Genomic DNA, 20,135 nt, shown 5'->3' with positions numbered 1-20,135 from the left:
TGTGTTCAAATATATGAAGGGTTTCCCAGATTTGTAAGTCTCTCAAAGGCTCAATGGTGTATCCAACTCGGACAAATTTCTAATGAGAAAATGGTGTATAAAAATGTTATTTTAAAAGAGCTATCTTATACCTCTTGTTTATAGCTCTCTATCCTCCTATCACATTTAATCACAGACATTCAATACACACAAAAGAGTATGGAGTCTGATTGAGAAGATTAAGCTCTGTGACCTTGAAAGGTCACTGCTGTTTCCTTGGCTTCTGTCTCTCCTAATACACAGGGGGGTGCACCAGGGGCTCTCTGAGAGTGCTTCTAACCCGTGACTCTGTGATTCTATGATCACTGAAAGTGCGTTGTTTGATGGTCTAGTTGGCATTTAGACAAGGCTGCTCAATCTCTTTATTCAGAACATTGTCATTACCGTTAACATTTTTGGGTAGTGTTCTTGAGTCTGGGAAAACAAAAACAAAAAACCAAAAACCTTAATAGGAATAATTTTGATCTTTCCTCCCTGGATTTTCTCTGTCCCAAGACCTGGTTGGACTTTTTGGGTTTTAGGAGTAACTCAAAAAGACCAGAGGTAGTGTTTGTACAAAACCACAGTTCTTACATCAATAATCAGAAAAGAATCATCTTGCTGCTTGAACCCCTTCCTTTTTCCTCTTGCACTGAGGCCCGCTGAACCAGTTTGTCCAGCTTTGGAATTATCCGTAAATTTGTTTATTGTCTTTTGAGGAGACAGTCAAAGAATGGTGCCAGGACAGACTGGGAAAGACCAATTTAAATGCAAAGACTATCTAGTGTACCAACTCTGTTATAAACAGAATGATCATTTACAAGTGAACTATTCAAAAGACCATGAATCAGAGATGACATATAACGACAGAGGTCCATTTAGTTTATACAGACAGTTCCTTGGTGGCTTAAAAAACAAAGTTTGTTTTCTGGTTGCAGAACATACCACAGCTGTGAGTCAGTCCTGACTCAAATCTCCCTGACCAGTTGACTTGCAGGAGAGAAAAAGCAACTCAGGCTGCTTAACGAGGAGTCGCATCAAGCCGGCTTCCAGAAAGCTGATAAAGCAGCTTCCCTGCACCACAGAAAATGTGACTTTTCGTCATCATTTCCTTTTTCCTTCCTTTTTTTCTCATTAAGTAAATCCATTTTGGAGGAATTGTGGGAAAGTTTCAAAGTTGAGCAAAGTATGCTCTCTGTGCCTCAATTTCCAAATCTGTAAAAATGGTAAGGACCAAATATTCTAATATATGACAAGCACTGAGAATAAAACAACTGTTCAACCAATGTTTCCCATTATTATTTATTATTATTATTATTTTGTTGAAAATCTTCTCCCAGTCTGTTTTTATGGGTTAAATTGTCTATCTCACTAGAGTACATTCTATTTCTGATACATACATTATACAGATTTTAAAAGACAACCCAATTTTCAAGGACATTTTTTTTAAAAAACTAACCTTCTGGGATAAGGTAATCAGTGCCTGAAGGAAAAGTAAATATTTCAGTAAACTTAGCCAAACAATCATGTATATTAACAGATTGTGACAAGCCAATTTTCAAGGACATATTTTTTAAAAACTAACCTTCTGATACAAGATAATCAGTACATGAAGGAAAGTAAATTTTCAGTAAACTCAGCCAAGCAAGCAACAAACATAATATAGTATACCTATTATATAATATTATATATTATACATTCATATAATACATGAGTCATTTTCCGCATAGGAGGCCACAGTACACTTGAGTGTCGTGCGTCTGCTGTGATGTTTTGTGTAGCCACACTTGGCCAGAAGGAGCTAGATCTTCTCTGTTGTTTTCCAAGGGGCAGACTTGCAGGTTTCACTTTGTATTATAGTAAGATTCCCTTCCCTTTTTCTAGGGGTATTTCTCATCTAGCTTGTTTTTCATTATTTCTTGGCATCACAAAGGGGAACACAAAGGAGATACAGTGAGATGATGTAAACTTCCTTTCATGATGAAGTCAATCCTTTCATTTTATATCTTAAATGTGGTCTTTCCTTTTCTCAATATCCAAGAGTTGCCACTGCTCATTCCAGACTCACTGATACCCTCTTACCTCCACCAAGCAACCATCCAACGTAATATGCATTTGTTGGGGTACCAGGGAGGAAGGGAGGAGAAAGGTGTTTTGCTCATAGCAAGTACAGTAATATCCTTCAGGGACGAGTTGGCGTGGGAACTGGAGGTCTTCTGTCTCCCAAGGGGCACGCCCATCAGACCAGAAACCCCACTGAGGTCATCCTTGATTGCTTCCCCGTCTCATGACTGTCCAGTCAGTCCCAGAGTTGTGTGAATTCTACCTCCTGGGTATGTTTCCAGCTTGTCTCTGCTTCTGTCTTTATGATCACAATCCTAGCTCAGATCACCTTCCGTTCTCACTTAGATAAGGAAAACATTTTCTCCCAGATCTCCCTGCCGCCAGATGTCTGCAAACCACTTTCCACACCAGAAAATAAGTTGAATCACGTTGAGTGCTTCTGATGTGCCCGGGACTGTGGAAACCACATCATTCATTTAATCCCCGTAACAATCTACGGAAGTTGACATGGCTCTTATTTCCTTTTTACAGGTGAGCAAATTACTGAGAACTTAAGGCACTTTCTACATTTTCACAGCTAGTAAGTGACAAAACCAGGATTCAAGTCCAGTGTGGCTCCCAGACTCAATTAAGCACTACATCTACCACCACTTGACTAACTCTCCTCCCGAACAGTTAATCCTAACTCATTAATGTGGTAGACAGAGGCCATGGAAGGCTGCCTCCTGGCTGCTGTTTATCCTCGTTTCCCAAGTTCCCCACTCTCTCCACTCCCCCCGCCAGACTGAACAACCTGCTGTCCCCACTCACTCACCTCTATGCCACTGCACCTGCTGCTTGCTCAGTCTGAGACATGCTTTCTACGTCTCCAGCTGGGTTCCCACTATTTCCATGGCTGATGTGTATTGAGCATCTACCTGGTGGCAGGTACATTCCTCACCCCGTTTATTCACTGGAATAACTGTAAAATAGATCACTTATTTCCATTTTATAAAAGTGGAAACTGAGCTCTAAGAGGATAAATAAATTTCCCACTGCCCACAGCTAGTGAGTCAAACCAGGTTTGTTGTAGCCAAGATCTTGCTCAATCACTTAAAAAGTTTCTTTTTTTCTAAGTTAAGGTATTACATATCAAAACATTCATCCACTTTAAGTGTGCGGTTTGATAAGCTTTGATAATGGTACGAAACCATGGAACCATCACCACTATAAGATATACAATAGTTCTCTCACTTTGAAAGATTCGCTAGTGGGGAGGGTATAGTTTAAGTGGTAAAGCACATGCTTAGCATGCCTGAGGTCCTGGGTTCAATCCCCAGTACCTCCATTTAAAAAAAAAATTAAATAAATAAACCTAATTACCTCCCCCCCCAAAAAAAACTTTAAAACAAAGATTCCTGTGCCCCCTTTATAGTTCTTCCCTTCACCCCACCCTCAACCACTGATCTATTTTCTCTCATGATAGTAATATCATACAGTTTGCAGTTTGACTTCTTTCACTCAACCTAATGTCCTTGAAATTCAACCAATTTAGTTGCATGCATTAATTTTTTTTCTTTTCTATTGCTAAGTGGTAGCCTATAATATGGGTATACCATAATTATTTATCCACTCACTAACTGACAGACATTTGAGTTGCTTCCACTGTTTGACATCCTAGATGAAATGAATAATGTGGCTGTGAATATTCATATGCACATCTTTGTGTGGAATACATTGTCATTTCTTTTGAATAAATATCTAGCAGTGGAATTACAAGGTCATACGGTAAATCTGGTTAACTAACAAGAGGCCACCGCACTTTTTTTCCAAAGTGGCTGTCCCATTTGGCATTCCCACCAGAATTTTACTACTTCTTTTCCAATATACATGTATATATACATACATACATACATACATATATATATATATATATATATATATATATATATATATATATATATTATATATACCTTTTATATCTTTTTTGGTCTAATTATTACTGCCAAGTACATCCAATACAATGTTAAGTAGAAGTGGTGAATGCCGATGTCCTGGCCTTGCTCCTGATCTTAGGCAGAAGCACTGACATTAGCTGTAGGTTTTTTCATACACATTTTTAGTCAGATAGCCTTGATCAAATTGAGAAAGTTCCCTTCTATTCTTAGTTTCCTACTAGATTTCTTATGAAAGGGTGTTGAAATATGTCACATGCTTTTTCTGCCTTTATTGAAATGGTCATATGGTTTTTCTCCGTTATTCTATTAATAGTTTCAATTTCATGGAACCATTTTTAGATGTTAAAGCAATCTTGCATTCCCAGGATAAATACAGCTTGTTGGATTGAATTTGGTAATGTTTTTGAGGATTTTCATGTCTATGTTCATGAGAAATACTGCTCTGAAGTTTTCTTGTGAGCTCTTTGTCTGGTTTTGGAATCTAGTCAATGCTGGCTTTATAAAATTACTTGGAAAGTATTCCATCCTCGATTTTCTTAAAGGGTTTGTGTAGGATTGATATTATCACTCCCTTAAGTGTTTAAAAAAATTCATCAGTGAATCAATCCAGACCTAGGGTTTTCTTTGTGAGACCTTTTTTTATTCATGAATTCAATTTCTTTAATTAATATAAGGCTGCTTAAGTTTTCTATTTCTTCTTTGGTCAGTTTTGGTAATTTGTGTATTCCAAGAATTTTGTCCATTTCATCTAGGATGTCAAATTTATTGGCATAGAATTGTTTATAGTATTTTCTTATTATTTCTTTAATGTCTGGAGGATCTGTAGTTATGTCTTGTGTTTCATTCCTGAAATTGAGAATTTATGTCTCTGCTTTCTTCATCAGTCTGGCTAGAAATTTATCAATTAAAAAAAATCTTTTTACAGAGTCAGGTTTGGTTTTATCAATTCTTTCTATAGTTCTGTTTTCTCTTTTATTGATTTCTGCTTTAATTTTTATTATTTCTTGTCTTTATCTGGATTAAATTTGTTCTTCTTTTTCTAGTTTCTAAGCTTATAGCTCTGATCATTGATTTGAAACCTTTCTCCTTTTCTATTATAGACATTTAAAGCTATGCATTTCCCTCTAAGTACTGCTTCAGCAGAATCTCACAAGTGTTAATGGTTTGTATACTTGTTTTCATTCAGTTTAGAACATTCTCTAATTTATCCTGGTTTTTAAAACTTAATAGTTATTTAGAAATTTAATGTTTAATTTTCAAGCACTTGGGCTTTCTCTTAGTTATTTTATTTTTATCAATTTGTAATGAATTCCATTGTGGCCACACAATATACTTGGTATGATTTCAATCCTTTGAATATTATTGAGATTTATTTTGTTATCTAGAATATAGACTATCCTGGTAAATGTATTATTTGCAGTTGAATTTATATTCTACTATTTTTGAGTTTAATGTTCTATCAATAACAAATAAGTTATTTCTGATTTTTGTCTAGTTCTTCTATGATTAATTGCTGATATAAGAGGTATTAAAATCTCTAACAATGATTGTGGAATTGTTTACCTACCTCTTTCATTCAGTCAACTTTTGCTTCCTGTATTTGAAGTTCTATGTCTCAGTGCATACTCATTTATGTTTTTTATGTATTTTCCTGGTTATGTAACCCCTTCAGAGATTATATAGAAGAACTTATACATCAATCTTATACATACATTGTTAGATTTATACCTAAGTTTTTCATTTGGGGGGATGCTAATGTAAGTAATACTGTGTTTTCAGTTTCAAATTCTGCTTGTTTATTGCTGGTATATAGGAAAGCAATTGACTTTTGTATAGTAACCTATGTCTTTTAACCTTGTTCTAATTTCTTATTATTACCAGGAGGTGTTTTTGTTTTTTTAATCAGTTCTTTCAGATTTTCTACATAGATGATCATGTCATTTGCATACAGTTTTATTTCTTCCTTCCCAATCAGTATACCTTTTATTTCCTTTTCTCATCTTATTGCATTACCTAGGACTTCCAATACTAAGTTGAAAATAATTGGTAAGAAGGAACATTCTTGCTTTGTACATGATCTTAAAGAGAAGGCTTCCAGTTTCTCCATTAAGTATGATGTTAGCTGTAGATTGTTATCCTTGATCAGACTGAGAAAGTTCCCTTCCATTCCTAGTTCACTGTGAGTTTTATCATGAGTAGGTATTGGATTTGTCAACTAGTTTTTCTGCATCTATTGATTTCATCTTGAGATTTTCTTCTTTAGTCTGTTGACGTGATAGATTACATTACTTGATTTTCAAATGTTGAACCAGAATTGCATACCTGCGATAAATCCCACTTGGTCGTGATACATAATTCTTTTTATACATTGTTGGGTTCAATTCACTAGTATTTTGTTGAGGAGTTTTGTGTCTATGCTCATGAGAGATATCAGTCTGCAGTTTTCTTTCTTGTAATGTATTTGTCTGGTTTTGATATTAGGGTAATGCTGGCCTCACAGAATGAATTTAGAAGTATTCTCACAAGAGTATGGGCCCCGTAACATTGGGTTCCCCTGGAGCTCTTATCTTGCATATACTTGTCCACACTGGGCATCCGGTAACTGTCAATCACAGCTCCAGTTTTCCTACCCCAGCCCTGGTTCCCATCGAGCATCCTTTAAGTACAGAGGAGTTTCTGCTCACAAGATTCTGCTCTGATAAGTTGGAATTCTCTGTATTCACCTTTCTGTCTCTCTAATTTTGGACGCAGCAGTATGGCCTGTGACTTCACATCTCTTATGAATCTAAGAGTTGTCACTTCTTCAGTTTGTTCAGCTTTTTATTTGTTATAGTGGAGCAAGTGGCAATTTCCAAGCACCTTACTTGTGGAACCAGAAACCTGAAGTTGTTGGTTGATGATTCTTACTTTCGGCCATCCTCTGAACTCAGCTTAGGCATCCTCTGGACAATCTTCTTTGGTTTTATGCCTGGGAGGAGCATGTCCTCTATTTGCTCTCCTAACACCCTGTGCTTCCTCCAGTCGAGCAATTCATTCTCTCATTCCTTGCCCAATAACAGGTGCCAAACAACCACTCTCCTAAGAAAGGAAAAAGCCATTATGAATAAAAACATCTCCTCTCTTAAAAAGCCTACAGCCTAAGGGGGAGAGAAAGACTAGAGAATCAGGCAATTACTATGATAATTATGGCACATGACCCAATTTTCACTGGTCATTGAAAACTTTCCAGAGGACAGGAATATCAGAACTCTGAGGAAAATGACAAGTTAGCCAGGTGCAGAGAGTTTGTTTATTCCTATGTCAGTCTCCCTTGTTTAGAGTCTAAATTTCTGGAGGACAAGGTCCATTCATGTTTGTATTCCCAATGCTCATTAAATGTTCAAGGAAGTAAATAAGTGAAATTTAATAACTGGAAAATGAAAAAAAAAAAAAACAGGGCATATCAGATTGGAGCAATAAAAGCACTGAAACTTTATGATGTGTTCCGGAACTGTCAATAGTCAGGGATAATTGGATTATGGTGTCTGTGGAGAGGTGGAGTGGATGAGACTGCGGCCAGCTGACAGAAGACCAAGAATGTCAGATCATGGACTTTGGTCCTTATTCAGCAGACAATGAAGGACTCAAAAAAAGATGTTAAAATGACAGTCGCAAGCGAGTTAACAGAAGCAGCCATCTCTAAGCACCCACTGCTTCTTGTGAGGAGTGACTCCCAAGTAATTCCTAAATTAGGATTCCTAAATTCCACATCAGCAGCTAAAAGGCATTTTAAAAATAATAGTCTTAGCTTCACAAATAAAGAAGGGATTAACTCTCTGCAAATATTTAAAATCTTTGACATCCCAGACAAGCCCCATTCTTCTGCTTGACTGGAGAGGGCCACACCTGTTCCCTAGGGTCACCTCTCCCAGGGCACCAACAAACCTTCTCCGACACCCTGGCCCCGGGAGCCCTGGGGATTAGCTAGGAGTGCCAGTCTGCAGAGGCTGACAGATAGCTCTGAAGCAGCTCCAGTTTTGTCGTCTAGGAAGATGGTAGGATTCTCTTGAATACTTTCTCATTGTCAAAGGGTCAATGTGGGAACCTAAGGAGAAAAGAGCGTGAAAGGACGATGTTACTCACATGAACACGTGTCTCAACCAGGTGGACTTTCCTTGGCATTTGAAGCCCCATATCTTCAGTTGTTGCAGGCACCCCCAATATCCCTCCTAGAATGAATTCTGCTAATGGCATTGTATTATCACTAAATTAAAAATTTTACTTACATCACTGTGAATAATGAACTTGGAGACCCTTCTTAAAGAAACGAATATAACCCTGCAGGATATGCAGAATGGGATTAAAGAAGAAGAGAGGTAGTCTGTTTTTCTTTGATGCATCTAAGTAGTTTTTAATTTTGAGATTCACAAAGGTGATAACGGGTGGCTGGCTGATGGGACAAATTCAACCACATGCCCTGTTCCGCTTACTCAGTGTACCAGAAGTCAGGAAGTTTCCCACTAGAAATCTGTTTTCTCTGGAGAAACTGGAAGACCTGGTTACACTGGGCCCACTTTCCCACAGGAGCCACAATAGTGCAGAGCTGAGCGGCAGCTGCCCCTCCACCCGGCTACACACCCTCCAGATCCGCAGCGCCCCCTGCAGGCTCATGACCGCTTCCGTCGCTGACACACATCTGCCTGGCCCCTCACTTCAAGGCTTCTGAGTTTTCTGACCCCTTTTTCAGAAATTCTTTAACTCTTCTCAAACCTTCCTCTGTTTCTTCTCCTGGTCTGTTTCCAAGCCTTTCACTCAGAGCAGGCGAAAGGAGTTTTCCTGTCCTGGGAATCTCATTAAATTGTTTTAACAAAACCCCTTAGAAAAAACCCTCATGGGGCTCACTGGCTTTCCCATGAGGTCTGAAAAAGTGAAAGACAGGGTTAAGAAAAACGAGGTTTGGCTCTAGATCTGCCTGCAGCCTGTTTTGTAACCACAGTATACTTGGCCCAGCACATAGTAGGTGCTCCAGTAATAAATTCTGAATGAATGAATAAACTTTACTGTGGTCTTAAGCAGTTTCCTCATTTTACCAGATGTTCTCCAAGGTCCATCCAGCTCTACTTCCTGTGGTTCTGTAAAGACAAGGGAGATTTTCTGGTGGCTTCATACAGCTGAGTGACAGGATTATGGGCAGGGACCCAGAGTCTACCTAATGTGGATTCTAGTTGGCTAGAGCCTGTAAACATTTGTTTCTTCTGTGCGAAATCTGAATATACAATATACGGAGATTAACAAGCTGCAGAGTCGTCCCTCCCCGCACGGGCAATCCCCTGCAACTGAAGAATCAGAGAATCGGTTCTTAAGACAGCAGGCTCACCAGGGCGATTCCCCCAGGCCCTTCCTCTGTCTTGCACCCTCTGTGCCACCACCACCTGGTGCCCTTTCATCTTCTGCCCTCCCCTTCTGGGAAGCTCCTCCGAGACAGAGCGTCACGGTCTCCTGGCTCAGCACTGCTGCTGGTGGTTAGATGAAGGACGCCTCTATAATTCTGTGGCTTACAAATAGACAAGCCAAAATGCTCATTCTTCTGGGAGAGGCAAACCAACCCTCAGATGATGTTAGGATCCAGATGATAAACATTAGCTCTTTTCCTGGATACTGCCCTTGGTGGGAGGAGTGAAGAGGGGGCCCCGGGAAGGCAGTAGAGCATTAGGGCCCATGGTTGGCAAGGTCAGGGAGGGTCCCATCTGTAACTCTCAACTCTCAACTCTTACAGCATCAACTCTACTGTTATGTAATCTCTAAGTTATTATATTGTATTGAAAACTCTGTCTTTCTGGGAGAGAGATCAAAGTTCAATCAGACAAGAGAAGCGATGGTCCCAGCTGGGGTGGGGTGGATTGCAGGCACAGAGCCATGCCCCCTCTACTTTGTTCCTAAGACTGAGTCTCCCTCCCCCAACACATGGTCTAGTTCTTACCATAGGCCCCTGGCTTTTTCATTTTTCTGGCAACCGCCCCAAACATTCCCCCAGCACCCATGTCTCCTGGATCTGAGCTGGGTCCCTTTCTGAGGAAGAGGAGGGATGAGCTAACCTGTGCTGGGTGGCTTCAGTGTGCCGGCTACATGGAGGTGCATTATCCCTGTCTATCCTCACAGCAGTCATGCAAGGCTGATCTCGTCCCCAGATACAGAGGAAGAACATGGAAGCCACTGAAACTGACAGACAATAAGGACATTTCCCAAGGTCACCCAGCTCGGAAGTGGAGGAGCAGAGGCTGAAGCACGGTCAGTTTGGCTTGAAGCCTTTATGGTCCCATCACTCCCCATGGGGGGCTCCAGGAACTGAAGTGCAGCTCTAAACGCAGCTGAGTCTGGCCTGACCTGCCAGCCACCCTCCCTGATGCCCTACAACTTGCTTCTAAGTGCTGCTCACCTTAGGTTTGTCACAGCTCTGTCCTCTCCCCTGTTTGGGGTGTCCCTCTCTGTTGTACCTTGAGCTCATGTTGTCAACCAGCCTTTGGAGAAAAAAACAAGCTCTGGAGTCATGCCTGGGCTTGGCCACTTCATAGCTTGCTCTGTGACCCTGAGCAAGTTTCTTAGCTACTCTGAGCCTCTGTGTCATCGTATGTAGAGTGTGATGATAAACCTCACCTCAGGGGTGCTTGTACAGACACAAATCAGACTGCCCTTTAAAATCCTAAATTTAAAAGCTGGTTTCTCTGTCCATGAGTCTGGACTCATTGTTTTAAAAAAAAAAATCTTTGTTTTAAAGCTGACTTTGAAAAAACAACTGAGATGACACACGCAGAGGGTTTCACAGATGATATTGCTATTGAAATCACTAAATTGCATTGCATACAAAATAGGCTATAATAATGTCATTCTGGCATTTATTAAGAATGCAACCATTGGGCAACAAAGGCAGAGGAAAATTGTGGCATTCTGTAAGCACATCTTGTAACAAAGCCTCTTTTCAGGAGAGGCCTCTGCGACCACTGCTGACAATTTTCTTTAGGCTCCATCAATGTTTTTCGTTGTTTAAAGACACACATTAATTTAAAGTCTCCTCCCATTCTCTGTGCAAATTACAGCATTCAGATTAAGTGGCAGCTGCTGTAATTAAGACACAGTTAATTGCCTATCTCCTTAATTGCAATGATAGGATTTTGACAGCTTGGTAAATAAGAATTGTTTGGTTTCCTCTGGCAACTTCAGCCTTGTCTCCCATCACAAGTGCTGAGTCACCCAACTCCAGGACCAGGGCTGCGGTCCAAGGGAGCTGGGATGGGAGAGGAACCGTGATTTACCTGCAGTTCTTTCCTGCAAGAACCCCCTACAAAGCATCTATCTTGTTGCCCAGTAAAATCCTCCCAGGAGTTTTCTCCACGTTAGTTAGCCATTACATGAGATTATAAGATGGGACACCACGGAAGCAGGAGGACTGGGTCGTGGGACAATGATTTCTACTGCCAATGGGCACAGGAAGACATGATGCTGCCAATGAGGAAGTAAGTCCAGAGAGTTTAAATATCCAAAGTTAAAGTGCTACTGAGTTCCAACCCCAGTCTTCTGACCCAGTCTCCCCACTGTACTCAAAGGATGCTTGATGGAGGCAGAGAAAAATAAGGGTTCAAAGCAAGACCTTTGGGTATTACAGACCTACGTTCAGAGCCTACCTTTATCTTTACTGCTTGTGTAACTACAGGCAAGTTACTGAATGTTTACAAGCTTCATCTGCTTCCATTGCAAAATGGATTTGGCCACACCCACCTCATATCATTGTAAGAATTAAGAAAAAGAATCTTAGTAAGTGCTCAACCAATGGAAGTGACAGAGCGAGTATAACTTTTGTTCCAAAACTTACATAAATGGATTTTTTGCGTTTCTTTCTTTTCCATAAACTTAATTTTAATGGTGGTCCACATTCCAGGTTCCCATCCAAGGCATTTTTTCTCTAGGGTCTTGCCACCTTCCAATGACATGGTAGCAAGGAGCCAAAATTCAAGTGATTATCATCCCAAACACTGGACCTAGTCTTCAAAGCCTCCTAGGAGGCATGGAGAAGCATTTGCTCTCACCGACCAGGCTACATGAAGCTGCCAAGAAAGGAAGAGAAACAAAACAAGTTCCCACAATAAAACGGCACAAATGCTCATATCCTGCCATGGTTATTATTAGCTCTAACCATGACTGTAAATTCTGATTGTGTTGTGACAACCATGTGATTAGTCAATCTTTGCTTCCTAGAGGCCACACTAGGCTTGGGAACTAAAAAAGGATGTTAGTCACAATGACACCCAACTCTTTCTCAGTGCCACTGGTTTTATACTCAGCTTCCTGTCTTTTCCTAAGTATACAGTGAAGGAAGTATTGGTATATAATACTTAACAGTTTTCAAAGAATGAATGAATGAAGAGGAGTGAGTGAATGGAAAAGTCCTATTTAAAAACAAGATTACCTTTAAGGAAGGTGGATCTTGTCCTGCTCAGCACGTATGTGGGTTTGGCTCTGCAGAGACAGGCTTAAAGAAGACAGAAGATTAGTGCACTTTCCCCTAAACAAAATTCAAGGGAAAGCAGTCAAGCATCGCTTTGGTGGCTCCACAGTCATGAGGGAGCGAGCCTTCCTCAAATGTACTATTATACCATCCTAAATGCAGGGCTTCTACCACATGGTCCCAGGACTGCTCAAATCCCTGCATCTTATCTCATGTGTATCCAACAGGAAGGAGAAGACCACATCTCTTTCTCTGAAGATATTTTCCCAAGACGGCACAGAACACTTCCACTTGCATTTCTTTGGCCAGAATTAGACACATAGCCACAAGTAGATGCACAAACATTGACCCAGCTTCTGACACTGATGCAGACCTCACTCACTGGGCACTGAGACCCTCACTTGAGCAGAGGCCACTGGAGGCCATGACCCCAAGGTGGGGACCCACATAGATGGCACAGCTCCCAGCCAGCTCAGTGCTTCCTTAACCAGCAAACTCTACATGTCACCAGCCAATCAGCAGCCTCAGACCCTGGTTTTCTAATACAAGATGGAAGTAGTACTTACTCTTTTGGCTTTAAAAAACCTACTACATTTCTCATCTCCCAAAACTGATTCCCAGAGTCTAGTATCCATGCTGGAACGGGTTCCTTGCTGGAGAGAACAACTTCCCCACCCCGTGCTCCATCCCCGTGTCTCAGTCTTGATACATATTTTCTTGAACAAATAGAAAGGAGGCTGAGAAAATATATGAATTTTGGTTTTGTCAATCCTGACCTCAGCTAAAAATTTAGGATTCTATCACCATGGAGGAAGGACAGAAGGGATATTGGGGGACAAATAGCAGTCTATATCACACCCACAAATTGAAGAAGCTGGAATTTAAAGTGAAAAACGACATAAGAACATAACCACCCCAGTACCTCTCCAGCCCCAATTCACTGAAATCTTGAGAGGGTTTTGGGCTTCCTCATGTAATGGCATTGGGCTAGAGGCACTCTTACCCAGATTCTAAGTGCCTGGATGATCAAGTAACATCTGGGTCTAACTGAGTGATGCCAGTTGGGACACATGCACGTGTCACTACACAGCCCACAACAGCAGCTCATTTGAGCCCAAGACATCAGCAAAGCATTCGTTTCTTTAACTCCCCTAAACTACAGTTCAGGAAAAAGAGCACTGGACTTGGGTCAGTGGTTCTAAACTGAATTAGGAATCAGAGCTCAACCACTCAGCGAGTGATTTCGTGTAGGTACCAGAACAGAAATAGTAACAGTAGTTAATGCCTGATGAGAAGTTACCATGAACCAAGCACACGCTAGCTACATAGTTTATATACATGGATTCTTTATTCTCCACAAAAATCCTCTGATATAGACCATATTGTTATTACCACTTCTCAAACCAAAGGCAACATGAAGGCCTAGAGATTAAGAAATGACCAATGAGACCATTAAAGTAGCACAGTGAGAATTTGAACCCAAGTCTTTGAAAGGCCAGATTTCTTGCCCTTAACTAACTTGACTAACTAATGCTGCTTCTCACAAAGACGAGAAGATGCATGTGGACTTTAAAAATGTCAGGCGTACATGGGCTGAGACACAAATAAACAGTCCATAGTGCCCAGGGGTGTACAAAGTCAGGTGGGTGGGGCAGGCTCCCTAGATGAAGAATGAATGGAAATCGACCAGGCAGACAAAGGGGGAGAAGTGTCCCAGATCCAGGCGACAGCACACATGACAGCATGGCCTTCATCGACACCAACGTGTCTGCCGGGCTCCGAGATGTGGTCTCAGTCAGGAAGCAAGGAAGGGGTGCATGGGGAAAGATGTCTCACTGATCAGTGAGGACAATATTGCTCAGCAACCCCCAGCAGTCCCTATTATGTCCCACTGACCTGAACTACATCACAAGGTGCCAAGAGGAAGGACAGAAAAGCCACCACTGGCTGAAATGAGTCATGAGTCATCCACTGGGGCTGGGCCAGTTGCAGCCCTGACAAAACTGGGGTTGTGTTAGCCAAGAAGGAATGGGGCTGTGTGGTGGGGAGGCAGCCGGGAAGTGGGGACCAGGAACCCCTGCTTCTGGATCCCAAGACCTGTGCTGGTCCTTGGCACCAAAGTCAAGGGGGAGGTGAGAACAGCACAGTGAGACGAGTGAGAGGAAGAACTGAAACCAGGTAGTAAGATACTGGAGGTGAGAGCAGAGAGACCGGGACTCGTCGGCAATTCCCAGATGTAGGGCCCGGGTGACTGGGTTGTCAGGGACTTAATTCATCAGGGGGCAGAGGATCAGGGCTGGAAGGCAGAATAATGAAATGTACGGTCTTAGCTCGGGCTGCCGTAGTAAAGGACCACAGACAGGGCAGCTGAAACAACGGAGATGTATTTCTCACAGTTTTGGAGGCTGGAAAGTCCAAGGTCAAGGTGCTGGCTGATTTGGTTCTTGGTGAGAGCTTTCTTCTTGACCTGCCCTCTGCTGTGTCCTTACGGGGCTTTCCCTCCGTGTACGTGCAGAGCGCTCCCTCTCTCTCACACTTCATCTTCTTAAAAAAACTTTATACTCATCATTGGTGTCTTATCCTCATGACCTCATCTAACGCAAATTATATCCTAAAGGCCCCAACCCCAAAACCATCACACTGGGGACTAGGGCTTCAGCACGCGAATTTCGAGGTGACACACTCGTTCAGTCCATAACACGCATACAATGATTTTATGACTCAGGAGACATCCTATTGTTTGGGGATTCTTCAGAGACTTTCCCATCTCTTGGTCTGCTGACACATGAAACAATTAAAGCAAGTAAATCACTCTTACATAAGCCTCATATAACAAAACAGTAATTGTCATCATCAAGTCGAAGGCAGTTGGAGTGGCTGCCTGATCCTATTTCCCCAGGGCCTGTGTCCATGCTATGTGATCCTAACCCCGACAGATGGGCTGTGTCATCGTCATATCAATGTCAGTGCCCAGGGGACCAGGAACCCCGCTTCTGGATCCTGAGACCTGTCCTGGTGCCTGCCTTTCTAGAGCCTTTTTGCCTTACTTTGCAGCCCGGTGCAGAGTTGACCAGCAGAGCTGCAATTCTGGCCTGTGTGTGACTCCAGCCCTCCTAGCTTTTCCTCACTCCTTGTAGCCAGTGCACCTGGCAGGTGCTCCTTAAATATTTATGTAATATTTGCCTGACAAACAGAAATTTTTTAATTGTTAATGAGGAGTATTGTGTCAAATAGTTCCTAAAATTTCAGATTGTTTTTCATCCAATTGCAAGACACCAGAAGCTTGGGAAGAATTGTTTTTATCACAGGGAAGAAACTTTTTTTTTTTTCTTCTTTTAAGCCTTGTTTGAATGGAATATTCTTTAGCCACCATTTCCTCCTTCCCTCCCCAGCATTTGCTGGAGGCAGATGGAGAATCCAAGAGCTGTGGTTCTTTTAAAGGGAGCGGTCTTTCAGCTTTGGGTTGGTCTCTTACATAGAGTTTCCCAGAAAATACATCTGAGACAGACATTTGCTTGGGGGAGGTTTTGGCGTATGTTCCTGTAGCAACACTTCGAAGGGAGTGAAGGAAACAGGACCTGGCAAAGGGATAAGCTGAGCTGTGAGTCACTTGCCTCAAAGGCCTCAGCCAATGGCATGGGAGCTGGAATGGGAACCTTGGAGATGTCCCCAACGGGGGCCAGGAGTCTGGACTTCATAGCCCACATTAACGGGCCACTGGATGTGGGCTGCGCCAGGAAGAATGTGGTGTCTTGGCAGAGGCAACTCTTTTTAGGAGGGAAATTCTTGGGAAAGGGCTGAACTGGGATATGTCCGCAGGCACTGCCTTGACTTGGGGCTCCAGCAGGTGCAGCCTGGATCGGCTGGAGAGCCCTCTGACAATCTGGCCAGGATTCAGTCCAAGATCACATGGTGCTTTTGTTTGTCTTATTTCCTTAGTCTCTTAACCTAGAAGAGCTTCTCAGCCTTTCTGTATCTTCTGTAACGTCTTTGAAGAGTTTAGGCCAGTTATTTTGTAGAAATATTTAAGCTTGTCTAGTCTGTCCTTATGATTAGAATTCAGGTTGTATTCTTTTGACTCATAATTTCTTTCCTCTCTTAGCAGGTCCAGTACTTCCCCTGAAGGTTATATTCTTCCTTGGTCTAAGTATTGTCTGGTGGCCAGAAGAGGGAAAATGGGTAGATTCTGAAGAAAGAAGATGGTCTCTGCATTGCCTTCAAGCACGAGAGGAACAATAACCCTTAAAAGGGAGGAGCCACTTGCGCAGGCCCAGAAATTCCAATGAGTCTGATTTTTCAAGGTTCCCAAGTGCATTGACCCTTTTTCCTATCCCAGAACTTAGGTTGCCACTCCTTTCCATTTATGGCCTTGACATTGACACAGCAAACTTGTTGGTACTTTTCTCTGGGCTCCACCACCCTTACACTTAAGTCCTGAGCTTGATTCTCATCTGTTTCTACCCTCTTGCCACAGCAATTGTGCATCGTCCTATGTGTTGCAAAAGGGGTCCTCTGCTTCCACATTTTGTCTAAATTAATGATGAATGACCCTCAGAGGCTCACTGTCTTACTGAAAAACACAGCTGTCCACATCAAGAGCCATCCAGCTTCCTTGCTGTCATAATTACTTCTTCCTCCAACTTCCCTATTGCCTGAGAAACTGCACCCGCCAGTAGGTTCCCTTCCTCCCCTATCCCGTAAATGAAAGTCCTAGCAATTCCTCTCCTACCATGCCACAGCCATGCCTGCTGCACCTGCCACCGGTGCTGAAGTCCTCGCCAATAGTCTGCCAGTGGGTGATGAAATTCCAAACTTCAATTCAAAATCTGTCTCCTCTGACAACTCCTCAAGCCAACTCTTTTAAATCAGGTTCACCGGGGAACAGATCCTGAGACAGAGAATTGTATGGAGGTGGTTTATTGGGGAAGAGTCTCAGGAACTACCTCTGTATTGGAACAAAGGGAGCAGGACTGAGTAGAGGGAGAAAGTGAACTCAGACACCACAGTTCAAGCTCAGCCGGTTGGTTTCACAGGAACCATGGGAGCTGGGCTGGCCCTTCAGAGTTGTCCAAACTGAGGCCAGGTGTCATTGGAGGTAGGCTGCCTACAGGTGGGAGCTTAAAGTCTGGAAGACTGTATTCTTCAGCCAAGGGCAGCTTGTGGAGGGAGACTCAGTTGTGAGTTAGCGAGAGGCAATATATACTCTAAGCAGATGTGGAAATGCCTCTGTCCCAAGGGGGAGAGCCTGGGCAGGACACCACGTTCTCCACTCCAGGAACCCTCACCCTCTTTGTGGCTAAAGGGCTCATTTGCTTGAAAGGCACCTTTAGAATAGAGAAGTAGAGAAAGCCAGCAGGGGGACCAAAGGAATGGCAGGGGAACTTGCCACGTACGGCTAGCTCCATATTCAAGGTGACAAGGAAACGGGAGGTCTCAGGAAAGTAGCTGAGGAATACTCAGCACAGTTGTTCTGTCCTAGAACACAGTGTGGGTCACTAGAAGTGGGGGCTGCTCTTGTTCCAACCCTCATGGGGATCTAAATAGACCACGGCACCCTGCCCCAATAAGGACTGGGATCTTTTTAATGAGCTCAAATATTAACAGTAGTGTTCCTGGATTGAAGGATTTCTGATTGTTTTAATGTTGCAAACTGTGTTTATCTGAATTATGAGAACATGTGCTATTTTACAATAATAGTTAGATGCTCTATGCAGATGAGGAAGGGAGAGCTCAGAGCTCTCTGATGTCACCCAGAAATGTGAGATTAAGTGGAGAGAAGATGACTGGAAGGTAAGATTTGGGCATCATGAGAAAAGGTGATGACTGCTTCCCTGGAGAGTGGTTAGGATGGCCTAGCAATACTTTGACTTTTAAGGGAGTCAAATGACAATAGGACATGATGGAATGGTGGACTGATAGCTTTACAACCGAATTTTGGAGAATGGTACCACTAGCGCCCCTCTAGCTTACTATTTACAAAAAATCCGGGGGGGGATGTTTAATTTGGAGGATATTTTAAAGCTAAAGAGAATAGATAACTATGTATTAGAGGTCAGTAAGCTTGACACAAGCTTGAAAAAATTCTTATCAGTGAGCATTTTTATGTAAAAGCAGTCCCTATTGTGAGAGGGGTTTAGATGACTAATCCACATGATGACTAGTGTAGATTAGTCATCACAACTTTTGACTTGACTCTTTATTTAAATATTTTTTAATTACTTAAGTTATATTTTAATTTTTTACATATATGGCATTGTATATTATGACCCTAGTTTTCCAAAATTATTCCCATTTATAAAGCTATCAACTCTTGATGGCAATCTATTTATAGGTTTAACATGACATCTAAATTGATATTCACCTATTGTGAACAATGATAATTTCTAACTAATAAGATTTGTGTTCATCTATTACCTTTCTTTTTTGTTGTGCTGGGTACATTTTCATGAAGAACAAGGGTATTTTTTGTTTAGTTGGTTGGTTTTTCTCCTTCATAAAGAACATAAGTTATTATTCTTAAAGTTAAGAATTAAAACATTTTTAGTTAAAATGTAATTCAACCTGGACTTCAGTGTCAGACAAAGCTGGATTCAAATCCTAGATTCATTATAGCCTGGTTATTTGACTACAGACAAGTTCTTTAGCCATCCTCAGCCATCATTTCAAGTGGTAGTCAACCTTGACTACCCGCGATGCAGAGTTGCCACAAACCTATACTTTGTAAAAAACAAAGTATATGTGAAGCACAATCAAACAATCTCTGCTTGTATCATCAAAAAGATAAGAAATAACAAGTGTTGGCAAGGATGTGGAAAAAAGGGAATCCTCATGCACTGTTGATGGGAATGTAAATTTTGTGCAACCATTATGGAAAACAGTATGCAGGTTTCTCAAAAAAACTTAAAGTAGAACTACCATGTGATCCAGCAATTCCATTCCTGGGCATTTACCTGACAAAAAACAAAAACACTAATTCAAAAAAATATATGCACCTCAATGTTCACTGCAGCATTGTTTACAATAGCCAAGACATGGAAGATAGCTGTGCCCGCTGCTGTACAAATGGGTGAAGTAGTGGTGTGTGTGTGTGTATGTGTATAACGAAATATTACTCAGCTGTAAAAAAAGAATGAAACCTTCTCTTCTTTGAAAACATGGATGGACTGAGAGGGTATTTTGCTAAGTGAAATAAGTCAGAAAGAGAAAGACAAATTCTGTACAATTTCACTTATATGTGGAATCTAAAAAACAGAACAGATGAACAAATAAAACATAAACAAACTCACAGATACAGAGAACAACCTGGTGGTTGCCACAGGGTGGGGGGGATGGGCAAAACTGGTGAAGGGCATTGAGAGGTACAAACTTCCAGTTATAAAATAAGTCATAAGGGGTGTAATGTACAGCATAGGAAATTCAGTCAATAATATTGTAATAACTTTGTATGGAGACAGACTTACCATGTGATCATTCCATAACATATAAAAATATTGAATCACCTATCATATACACTATTGAAGGCAATTATACTTCAATTTTTTAAAAAAAAAACTTAACACTATTTAACTGAAAGGTGTTCCTGTATCCACAGCCTACTGTGGATAACACTGGTGTTTTATTTGTTTTTGTTTTTGATA

The 20,135-nt window shown here is 41.6% G+C and overlaps 1 long non-coding RNA gene across 5 annotated transcripts in view; it reads right to left on the bottom strand.

The window, feature by feature from the left end:
* Window positions 1-361: 361 nt before the first annotated feature.
* LOC123613983 (uncharacterized) overlaps window positions 362-20,135 on the bottom strand; it is a 29,284-nt gene continuing 9,510 nt past the window's right edge. Inside the window, exons 3-6 of one of the 5 annotated variants that reach the window (XR_012501841.1) lie at window positions 12,460-12,555; window positions 11,866-12,097; window positions 7,944-8,103; window positions 362-7,097 (exon numbers count right to left, since the gene is read on the bottom strand). This is a non-coding gene — a long non-coding RNA (uncharacterized LOC123613983). The remainder of the gene's footprint in view (window positions 7,098-7,943; window positions 8,104-11,865; window positions 12,098-12,459; window positions 12,556-20,135) is intronic. The other 4 variants (XR_012501842.1, XR_006721404.2, XR_012501843.1 and 1 more) reach the window with 4 other exon arrangements.

The sequence above is a fragment of the Camelus bactrianus genome, chromosome 23 (genome assembly GCF_048773025.1).
Source record: "Camelus bactrianus isolate YW-2024 breed Bactrian camel chromosome 23, ASM4877302v1, whole genome shotgun sequence".
In the NCBI taxonomy this organism is placed as follows: domain Eukaryota; kingdom Metazoa; phylum Chordata; class Mammalia; order Artiodactyla; family Camelidae; genus Camelus; species Camelus bactrianus.
This window is presented reverse-complemented; position numbering and strand designations above follow the sequence as displayed.